Raw genomic sequence first — 10,615 nt, 5'->3', positions numbered from 1 at the left:
AGGGTGGGGGAGCAGGGAGAGAGCAGTGAGGAAGGATACGGCGCAGGGGGCGGGGCAGGGTGTGCGGGACCCGGTGACCGTGTCGGGGATTGTGAAGTTTACCCCTTGCACAATGAGAGGTGAATGAAGATTTTGCAAGCAGGAGACATGGAAAGAGAGGTGCCTTGAGCTAACGCTTGGAACATTTCCGAGGTGGGGGAGCTTCACAAGTTTGTAACTGGGTTCTGGCGACTTACGCTACCAGTGCCAGGGTAAAAGGAATGAGTTAAATAGGTTGGTCATCCTCTATTCTCGAACCTTTTATATCCAGGTTGAGGAGACAGAGCCTGCACATGCTTCATAATGGCCTCAATACATTTGTCACATCTAATGGTTAGAATGGGCTATGGAACCTGTGGCTTAAAAAACAAAAATAAAAAAATAAAATAAATAAAATAAAATAAAATAAAATAAAATAAAATAAAATAAAATAAAATACAAACAACAAAAAAAAAGCTCAGTGGCTTAACATCGGTTTATTTCTTGCTAATGCTGCATGTCCAAAGGAAGTCAGCAGAGAACTCTGGTCCACACAGTCACTCGGGGGCCCAGGCAGAGGAGCTCCATCATCCGTGTGTGTCTTTGGACACTGAAGCAGGAAAAGAGAGTGGTAGGGGGTCCGGTATTAGCTCTTAAATGCTTTGACCCAAAAGTGAAACACTTTTCATAATGAGAAATCACTTGGGCCCACAGTCCATTGGCCAGGCTGGGTCACCTGACCTGCTTAACTGCAAGGAAACATAGGGGAGAACGCTGTAGTTGGTGAGCAATAAAGGCTTCTATCATGCAATAAAACATGCTAACGTGTGAGGATTTTTACATAGGCACTGCTGTGTTACAAACATCCCACTCGTGATCGACCCGGATGAGGGAGGAACTGAGCCTGACTTCCCCCTGGAAAGATGAGCTGTCCCAGTGAGGTTCAAGTCTGAGTTCTCCGGGCAGCAGATGCCCCACGGAAGAGTGGTTGTGGAGATGTTCCCTCCGTTGTGAAGGTGCACATTCCCTGGAGAGACCAGAGCTTCTGCTGGACCTCAACTGACCCCCAAATCACACCATGCTAACACCTGGGTGAATAAGACCTTCAGAATCATTTCACCCAACTATTTCATTGTGGCACAGACCCCTGAAGCCCAAACAGGGGAAGTAACTTACCCAAAGTTGTACAACTAGTTCATGACCACACAGAATAAAGCCCTGTCTCACGGCTCCTAGTCTAGTCATTCCTATCCCCAGAAGACAAGACATTTCTTTTTTTATTTATTTTTTTTTAATGTTTATTTATTTTTGAGAGCAAGTCAGAGACAGAGAGTGAGCAGGGGAGGCTCAGCAGAGAGAGAGGGAGACACAGAATCTGAATCAGCCTCCAGGCTCTGAGCTGTCAGCACAGAGCCCGACACGGGGCTCAAACTCACGAACCGTGAGATCACGACCCGAGCCAAAGTCTGATGCTTAACCGACTGAGCGACCCAGGTGCCCTGAAGATAAGACATTTCTAAACTTTAGGGGAAAAAAAATAAGTTGGACCAAAACTCAAAAGTTCTATCCTAATACACAAAAAAGAACATGATAAATATCAATATATGAAGACTAGAGAACATAAACTTAAGTGTCAGAAAGAAGTCTAAATATTCTTGATCTCAATAAATATGAACGGACAAAATTATTTTAGGGGGAGTCTAAGACTGTCAGATTTTTGAAATCCAGCTTGATGCTATTCACAATTCAAAATGATAACAAAATGACACAGAATGTTAAAAGAATGATAAAAATACAGTAGGTGTGGTCATGCTGATATGAGACAAAATAGGAAATCTAAGTTGAAAGCATTAAGACGATCTGAGATCTGACTGGGAGGAAGCCTGGCTGTTTTCCTACCTAAAACAGTCACACGGTCGTAAAAAACCAAAACATAGGTTAGCTAAGGAACACCAATATGGCAAAGATATGGTGGAAATGTGGGTGAGGTATGTGTGTGGGGGGGAGGTGGGCTGTGTGTGTAAATGTACATGTATGACTGTGTGATCAAAACGCTTCTGGGCTCTCCAAATCCATCCCACTTCCTTTTGTACACACCTGGCCATAGTACTACGTGGGGCCTTAGCTATCTGTCCCCCTGGAGCTGACCATCTAAGCGGGCAACTTGGCCACAGAAGAACGCCCAACCCAACAAACTAAGGATCCCACCAGCGAGGAAGCCGGTGCATGAGAACTTGGCATCTGAACCAGTCTTCTGGATGGGGAGAGTCCCATAAATGGGGAGCAGTGCTTCCCCTCCATCAAGGGGGATAGCTCCCAGGACCAATATTTGCTCTCAATACCACAGTCACTGCTGCAAAGCCCTCCCAGGAAACTCCGGAGCTGCAGGCTGCCCTTCGGAGCACAGCTGGCTCCCTAGACACCTGACTGGTCCCCCTGACCGCTGAGACTTTTTTCACAGACCCTGTCATGCTGGGTGTTTCCAAAGCAAATACCCATCGGGCCCACACAGGCACCAACTGTCTCCCATTTTGAGGAGCCAGTCCTGCACACCAGTCTGTTAAGAACGTCACTGAAGGAAGAAAAGAAACAGCCCCCTGAAAATTCCCGACTAGTCCTGGGCTTGCCTGTAGTTTTATCACAGAGCCCGGTGGCAGAGAGCTGCTGGCAAAAGAGCCTCGTTCTCTCGGCCACCCATCCTAGCCCCAAGCCAGAGCCTTAATGGGGGCCATGCTAGACTCTGGGTGTTTACGGCTTGGGCCGCTAGCTGTTGCCGGTGCTTTATTTCTAGAAGCATCAAGGAGCCTCAGGGCTGGCTGCCCAGGGGCGGGAGGTTTGGGGGAGCAGGGAGGAGGGGCCGGAGGTGGAAGGTCATTCCCACAGTGGAACTCCGGGTCAGGTTAGAGCTGCTCCCACTGCTGGGAACTCAGCTGTGTCTTTTGTTGCCTGTGACGGTCCCTCCTGCAGGCCACCGTGGGGACTGCGGAACGCCCCGCACATGGTTCTGGCAGGCTGGCCTCTGAGCTGGGCTCGCCATCATTAATCTGCCTGCCATCGAGCCCCCCGTGAAAAGAGGAAATTGTTTCATGCTCGCCCAGAGACCAGGGGAAAGGGCTCGGAGTGGGAAGAAGGACCAGGCCGGGGGTGGTTGTGTGTCACTCCCCAAGCGGCCTCTTTGGGGAGCCGGCAGGCCCTTCCCCCGGAGGACCTCGGGGTTCCTGCAGCCCGGCTGGTAATTAGCAGGGTGATGAGGGCTGGCTGGGGTTGCTCCGGCTGAGGCTTTGGGCCTGAAACAATCAGGGCCTGTTTTCTGACAGAGATGACAAATGGAGGAAGTGAAGGGGGGCAGGGGGCTGTGAGCATAAAGGAAAACGTGGACAAGAGGAAATACCGAGTGCAAATTGCTGTAATGAATTGTCAAGGCAGGTTCCTGAAGGTGGGAGAAACCTGGGGTGTCGCAGAGCCCATGTTGGGACCTGCCCTTCAGTGCACTTGGAAGAGACCGGCATCGTGGCTGTGTCGGTGGGCAGCTGGCTCCATATCTATAGAAGCTGTCCCCGTAGCAGGTGGAGGCCTGAGCCAGAGCTGGGTCCTCTCTGCATGCTCAGAAAGGCGTGGGGTGTGCTCATCCTGGCTAATGTCCACGTCCCAAATATCAAGTTTAATAGGGGGGAGGAAGTTTTCTACTTCGAATTCCAAAGACATTCTTTTTTATTTTTAACGTTTTGTATTTTTGAGAGAGCGCGAGCGCACACACGAGCAGGGCAGGGGCAGAGGAAGAAGAGACCGAATCTGAAGCAGGCTCCAGACTCTGAGCTGTCAGCACAGAGCCTGACACGGGGGCCCGAACTCGTGAACCCAGAGATCACGACCTGAGCTGAAGCTGGATGCTTAACCGTCTGAGCCACCCAGGCGCCCCACCAAAGACATTCTTAATGCAAAGCAGCTCCCTTGTTCTGCTGGGTACTGGGATCATTTGGAGAAATTCTCTGGAGAGAAGGAGTGTGGAGGGGGGGCGGGGGTGGGGGCTCAGCTCCTCCGTGTAACGAAGGGAAAGAATTTGGAGCTCCCAGGAGCAAACCGGGAAGAGGGGAAGGAAGCAGAAATGGAAGGGAAGGAAGACAAGTGTGCCGGATGGATGGCGGGGACCCAGGCCCAGGCCTTCCTGTGGCCCCACTCCTTCCCTCTGTGAAGTCAGCCAAACCCTGGAGGCCTGATGTGAACGGATTCTGGGGAAACCATTGCAGGCAGATGTGGGGCAAAAAGCCCGTGTGTGTGCACAGGCTGGAGGCAAAGGGGCCCGAGAGCTGACACCATCTACACGTTTTAGGGATTTGCAGGTCTGCGTCTACAAATTTTTAGGAAACCCCACTGACCTATGAGTCACATGAGGGTCACTGGACGGTGACAGCCCCCATTCCCTGGCCAGATATCTCTTCCCCGTGCCTGTCCAACCCCCCTGAACATCCAAGTGGTCTTTGTGTCCTTTCTCCCATTTTTTAAGTTACAACTTACACATGGTAAAAATCACCATTTTTACAGCGCAGTTGCACTAGTTCTGATAAATGCTTACTGTTGTGTTGTCATTAGCATCATCACGATACAGAACATTTCCACTATTCCAGAAAGTTCCCTGGGCTGCCTCTGAAAATCAAACCCTTCCCTCCCTCCCAACCCCTGTTCTGTTTTGTGTCCCCACGGTTCTGCCTTTTCCGGAGTGTCGTAGGAATGAAATCATACGGTACCCAGCCTCCGAGTTGGGCCTCTTCCGCTCAGCATAATGTACTTGAGATTCATCCAGGCTGTTGCGCAAATCGTCACCTGCCTCTTTTGATTGCTGAGTCGTAGTCCACTTGACGTGTATCGTGGCTCGTGGGTGTATTCCCTAGATGAGGAATGCTTGGGTTCCTTTTTCACACGTCCTTTTGATCTCATCTTTTGTGAGACATTTTACTGGTGGGAATTATACAAAGAGGGAAAAAAAAAAACAGTAATCCTGCCAGACTTTAGTAATTCTCCTCCTTCTCAAGGGACCTCAGTTAGCTTTTGAGGTCGGTTTCCTCATTTAATATCTGCCTCCCAAACTTGATGTAAATGACTGATTTTATAACTTACAAAAAGGCTTGGGTTTTGTTTTGTTTTATAGCAGCTTCACTGAGATGTAGTTCATAAACCACCCAATTCACCCAGTTAATGTTTTAGATAGATAGTTAGTTAGTTTTGAGACAGAGAGACAGAGCATGAGCAGGGGGAGGGGTAGAGAGAGAGGGAGACATGGAAACTGAAGCAGGCTCCAGGCTCTGACCTGTCAGCACAGAGCCTGACGGGGGGCTCCAACCCACGAGCTGTGACATCATGCCCTGAGCCAAAACCAAGAGTCGGACGCTTAACCCACTGAGCCACCCAGGTGCCCCTAGTTCACCCATGTAAAGCGAACAACTCAGGGCACCTGGGTGGCTCAGTGGGTTAAGCGTCCGACTCTCGGTCTCGGCTCAGGGCATGATCTCACGGTTCGTGGGTTCGAGCCCCGTGTCGGGCTTTGCGCTGACAGCACGGAGCCTGCTTGGGATCCTCTCTCTCCCTGTCTCTGCCCCTCCCCTGCTCGCTCGCTCTCTCAAAATGAGTAAATAAACTTTAAAAATAAATAAATAAATACATAAAGCGAACAGCTCCATGGCTTTTAGAATATTGACAGAATTACACGATCTCGCGGTCTGTGAGTTCGAGCCCCGCGTCGGGCTCTGGGCTGATGGCTCGGAGCCTGGAGCCTGTTTCCGATTCTGTGTCTCCCTCTCTCTCTGCCCCTCCCCCATTCATGCTCTGTCTCTCTCTGTCCCAAAAATAAATAAACATTGAAAAAAAAATTAGAATATTGACAGAATTATGTCAACGGGAGTCGACTGGAGAATACTTTGGTTACTGCAGTTCTTAAAAGTACGCATCCTTTAGCCGCCACCTCTAGCCCCGATCTACGTTCAGCCCCTGTGGACTTGTCTCCTTGGGACGTTTCATAAAAACGCAATGCGACGGTATGTGGTCTTTTTGTGTCTGGCTTATTTCACTGAGCATAATGTTTGCAAGGTTCGTCCGGGCTGTAGCCTGTAACATGACTTCATTCCTTTTTATTACCGAATAATAGTCCATTGTGTTTGTGCTGCTAGTTTCTCAACTAGCACAAAATTCATCGGTTGATGGACATTTGGGTTGTTTCCATTTGAGGGCTATTATGAAGAACGCTGCTATGAACGCGAGCCTACAAGTTTTTGTGGGGGCATATGTTTTCAGTATGTATCTAAGAGGCAAACTGCTGGATTATAAGGTAACATAAGCCACTTGCAAAGCTGCCAAACTGTTTCCCAAAACAGCCCCGGCATTCTTTAGTCCAAGAGACACTTTGAAAGTGTCCAAGTAGAACACAAATAGTTATAATTTAATGTTATTCGTTGAAATGGCACGAACAATATTTGGTCGTGGTAACAATTTAGACAACACTGAAGTGTCTCAAGCAACACTGCCCACCCCCCCCCCGGCCTACTCACCCCCACAGAGAATCGCCGGAGCCACTTGGTGTGACTCACTCTGCCTTTTGCTCAACACGTACACAAAACTTGTGTCCTTTTGTCGAAATGGAAATGCATCCTTACTATACACGTGGCTCTAACTTCCTTTTTAAAAATTGTGGTAAGACATACATAACATAAAATATGCACACTGTCACCATTTTTAACCATTTTATGGTTAAAATGTACATAACCTAATATATGTGCGCTTTCACCATTTTCAAGTGCACAGGTCAGTGGCATTAAGTACCTTCCCATAGTGGTGCAGCCATCACCACCATCCCTCCATAGAACTTTTTACATCTTGCAAAACAAACTCTGTACCCACTAAACAACATCTCCCCATTCCCCCTCCCCCATCCCCTGGAAAACCACCACTCTACTGTCTGTGTCTAAGAATTTGACTGCTCTCTGTACCTCCTGGGAGTGGAATCACGCAGTATTTGCCTTTTTGTGACTGTCTTGTATCACTTAACATCACGTCTTCGAGATTTATCCATGTTGTAGCAGGTGTCCAAATTGCCTTCCTTCTTAAGGCTGAGCAATTACCCATACGTCCGCCATGTTGTGATGACCCATTCATCTGTGGGTAGACACCTGGGCTGCAGCCACCGTTGAGCGATTGGGAACAGTGCTGCTAGGAAGACGGTTGTGCAAATGTCTCCTCACGTCCCCGCTTTCAATTATTTTGAGTACATGACCTCTAATTCCCTTTTCTAGAAATTAGACTCTTCCTCGAGTTATGTCACTTAAAAAAATCTTCACTGTACTAACGTGGTCCTCCCGGTAAATCATCGTCATGCTTTAAATTGCTTAGTTTTCCTCCTTACTATGGGTGTCTTCTAATCTAGTTTACCATTCCCCCCTCATGAGAAATTGTGCACTGGGTGATGGGATTCTCACCACACTGCAGTCAGGTGGATATAATTATTGGCCCCATCTTCAAGATGAAGAAACTGAGGGTAGAGAGCATCAGTAATCTGCCTGAGGCTGTTCTGCTGATAAGGGCTGAAGTTAGAAATCAAAGTCTGTCCAATTCCCAAGCTTACCCTCAGCATCGTAACTAAATGTCATTCATGAAGGGTCTTACTGGTCAGCCGAGGAGTGGCCTGGAGGGACCAGGGGAGGGGACTTGAATGTCTGTGGACATTTGCATTCCAGGAGCCGTGAGACTGACTCCCTGAAGAAAGGAGGTCTTCCTTTCAACAATGAGTGTCCTTTCTCAAAGGTCAGGTCTCATGGAGTCTCGGAAAACCAGAGTAGATCTCCCCCACCCCTTCCTAACGAGGGCCATCGGGTCACACTCTTTTCTGCTTCCTTTCCTTTTCCTCTTTGACCTCTCACTTGCTCAGTCCCACCTTCACCCCTGACCCCCACCTCTTCCAGACTGTCCAGGTTCAGGTGACAGAAACCCGGCTCAGATTAGCTCACACAAACACCAAGAATTCTTTGGCTCCTTTCACTGGGAACACAAGGGTGCATCTGGCCTCAATCGTGATTGGATCCAGGGGCCCAAGTGAAGTCATCAGGCTCTTTCTCCGTGTCCCAGTTCCGCTTCTCTCTGGATAGTGACCCAGCTCTTTCCTGTGGTGGACAGACTTTCTCCAGGAGGTAGAAAGGCTAGCCACCAGAAACTCCAAAAGTACAGCCTCCAAGCCTAGCTATCCAACCAGAAGGAGGGCTGCTTCCTTCTCCCGGTATCCATATATTCGTCTCAGAGAAGGACTCCAACTGGCCCCGCCTGAGCTGTATGTTAATTCCATAACCAATCACATGGCCAGGAAGAGGCCGTATTAGGGCTGATACCGACTCCATGACATGGGAGGCAGTCTGCGGTACCAAAGAGAGGGGAGCAGAAAGCACGTGTGCTAAGCAGCAAAACCACCATCACCCTTTGTCGGCCGTGGCCAAACAGCTCCTCCGACCGGCGATAAACTCTCCACGTGTGGCTACTGCTGTTCCTGTGTTACTGACACCACTGCCAGTGGACCACACTGCCCCCAACTGCCACGGCCAGAGTCGACCCTGAGCGTTCTGGTTCAGAAAGAATGCAAACCTCACACCTATGAAGGTAGGCGACCCATCCAGCCCCGTTTCCACCATGCTGGAGGAGACACCACGCTACCCAACCATTTTCATCATCTGCTGCTCCTTCCAACTCACTCCCCAGGCTTAGGTCATCTTTCAGCGAGCCTTGTGTCCTCCCTCACTCTAAGGTACGAGAGCATGAGGCACCCGGATGTACTGGCTGTTTACACTGCACGGAGCACGGGGCCGAGTGTGTGGCTCCCAGCTCATCCCTGGGTCCTTCCTCGCTGCAGTCCTAGGCTCTGATGATGGCTACAAGCCAAATGGTCACGGACAAGCCTGGTCATTACACTGCCTCTTCCCCTTGACTCACTGCAGACCCGACCGGATGAAATATTTGGTTTCTTCATCATTAAGGAGGCCTAATGTTTTCTCACCATTTGACTGACTGTTAAATGAAAGCCGGGTCCTCTGGTGTGTGGAGTCGAGGAGGGGGAGGGGGAGGGTTGTTTGTTTGGTTTCTTCCAGCGTGTCATCAGGGATCAATTCATCCCTGGCCTAACTCTATGGACAAGGTACAATACTTAGCACTTCCCTCCTCCTCTCCTTTGTCGCCCCTTCCCTTCCTTGGTGAAAAGGTTGCTCCCTCTGATGTCCCCAAATACTCTGCCTGTATGCGAACTTGAACCAGTACTTCAGGCTGCCAGAGAGTAGGGCTCTGAGAAATAGGAACAGAATACGTTTCAAATAGGTGGAGGTCCCTGAACCGCCTGCCCGTGTTAAGCTGAGAAATAAGTCACAAAACATAAACCACATAAACAGAGCCACAACCCCTTCCATCTCGAATGAGTTACTCACAAGCGAAAGAAACGTTAGCCGACGAAGCATTGCTGTTACTCTAGGTTGGCATTAGCAACACTCTATTGTTCTGGAAACACTTTTCCCTCCTACCAACTCATTTCGTTTCCCATAACCATACGCCAAGGAAGTAACTCCACGTTGTTAAAGCCTGAGGTTGAGGCCGGTGAACTCACAAGTGTAGGTCGTGTGCTACATGAGGGACATGTCTTTCAGTAACATCACAGGGGACTCTGGTCCAATGGGTGGAGTTTGATAGTTCTTGCTACGAGGCCTAATAAAAAAATGTATAAAATAAATAAAAATGTAAAGATCTAAAAAATAAAAAGGAAGTAGTAAAGGGATTGTTCTCATTTCCCCTTGGCAAGTGGAGAACTAGCAGATTCATTTCTTGAGGTGGGCCTCTGCAGACAGCCTTTGCAATGAAATCCCTACTGTAGTTTCTGAGAACCCGAGAGTCAAGAAACGGAAGATGAGGTATAAAGTTGGTATCAGAGAAGACTAGAACTGAGGGCTTGCCAGCTCACCTTTCTCTGATGAGCACGTATTCCTAGTGGGCCACACGAGATCCGCTGAAACAAGGCAAAATTCTTTAAAACTCCTAACCGCGAAGCCGGCGAGGCAGAGGGGATAGCCAGCCCCATTTTACCGCTGAATAAGCTGAAACAAGAAAGGTCGCTCCGTGGCCGGCAGAAATCGCGCCAAGAGCTGGCCAAGATGGAACTAGGAACAATTTTGCCCAAACAGCATGTTCTTCTTCTTTGTAGCTAGAGTGTAGGGTTATTTTCCATTTGCATGCTGGACAGGAATGTAACTCCCACGAGAAGGAACGAGAATTGCCCTCGACCTGTCCCACTGTCTGTCTGGAAAGCTGAGAATATAAATACACAGATTATGGTTCATATGCTGGGCTTGCGCTGAGAAATTCACGAACTCTACTCTTTGTGCTCCGAGCTTTGCATTCTTAACTTCCTTCACATCGGCAGGGAAGTGGATGTGGTTCTCTCAGTGGATCCTCACAGTTACAGCTCATTCTGACGGGGCACCATGGGGAAAAGAAAACGGGAAGAGAAGTGGCAAAAGGACCAGGATCCTTCAGAGCAGTGAAGACAGGGCCACGTCTAGATACTAAAGAGTAACTGTAAGAGAAG

At 49.0% G+C, this 10,615-nt stretch overlaps 1 long non-coding RNA gene across 1 annotated transcript in view; it reads right to left on the bottom strand.

Moving 5' to 3' along the window:
* Positions 1-496: 496 nt before the first annotated feature.
* The window catches only part of LOC109492703, a 78,089-nt gene continuing 67,970 nt past the window's right edge, over positions 497-10,615 (bottom strand). The window contains exon 4 of the long non-coding RNA XR_006587326.1: positions 497-628. This is a non-coding gene — a long non-coding RNA (uncharacterized LOC109492703). The remainder of the gene's footprint in view (positions 629-10,615) is intronic.

This window comes from Felis catus, chromosome D2 (genome assembly GCF_018350175.1).
Source record: "Felis catus isolate Fca126 chromosome D2, F.catus_Fca126_mat1.0, whole genome shotgun sequence".
Taxonomy (NCBI): domain Eukaryota; kingdom Metazoa; phylum Chordata; class Mammalia; order Carnivora; family Felidae; genus Felis; species Felis catus.
Note: the sequence above shows the minus strand (reverse complement) of the source record. Positions and strands in the feature narration are given on the sequence as shown.